Here is a 1,029-nt window from a genome sequence, read left to right on the forward strand (position 1 = left end):
GTTTTCTGCCACATGACGGGCCCGGCGCACTGGAACCGGGCGCGGGCTCCCCAGCGTCCATGTGGACGGGCTCCCTCTTGCTCCACGCCACAGTCTCACCCGCTGACCTCCCCGCTGTCCCCGCCCGGCCGTGCTCGCGCCTTCGTGGCCAGCGGCTGTGCCTCGAAGGGCCACGGTGAGTGGCCGCTGCTCCCCAGACGCTGCGGCTCTCGGTCACAGACCCCCCAGCCACTTCCCGTCCCGTAGGCTCGTTTATTCACGTCGAACTCATGACGGCCAAGAAAGCGAAGTCAGAGCGTCAGCGCCAGCCGCGGAGCGACTGCCCGGGGCCTCTGGACACTGTGCCGCGTGCGGTGCGGCCGCGGCTGGGTGTGTATTTGCCCGTCCAGCTCGGCGCAGCCGCCGGTCGCAAGGGAACTGCGGCAGGCGGAAGCGTTTCCTTTCCTTTTTTTTTCATTTTTCAGCATTTCTGTGCATTTACTTCCGTGTTTGCAAAAGCTCCGTGATTCAGAAAGGGCTCTGGGGCTCATAAAACGCTTGACCTTCACATCCCGCGTCTGCCGGGCGGGAGCCAGCGGAGTCGCCCCCGCGAGTTCTGACAAAATCACCAGCGACCCGCTTCTTTACGAGTGTTCTCTGCTTTGATCACCTGAGCATCTCTTCCGTCCAGCGGGTGAAGGGGCATTCACATCCGGTGACGCCGCAATGTCACAGACAGGCGGGGCTGCCTGTATTCGACGCTGGTAACTTTTCTCACAAACTCTCACAGCCGGGGAAGGTCGCGAGTTAAGTTCATGGCTGGGGGGCGGGGCGGGGGGAGATTTTAAGGTATCTACTTACATTTCATTTTTGAGCTTCGTTCTGGGGAGAGGTTTTAATTTTGTCTTATTATTGATTATTGCATAAAGGTTACCCCCAAAGTTAATGAGTTAAAAGAATGCACATTGTCATCTCAGCGTCTCTGGTCAGTCACCCATGTACGGCCATGTACGGCCCAGCTGGGTCCCCAGCTACAAGCGTCTCTCAGGC

Source organism: Pteropus vampyrus, unplaced genomic scaffold, assembly GCF_000151845.1.
Source record: "Pteropus vampyrus isolate Shadow unplaced genomic scaffold, Pvam_2.0 Scaffold1210, whole genome shotgun sequence".
In the NCBI taxonomy this organism is placed as follows: domain Eukaryota; kingdom Metazoa; phylum Chordata; class Mammalia; order Chiroptera; family Pteropodidae; genus Pteropus; species Pteropus vampyrus.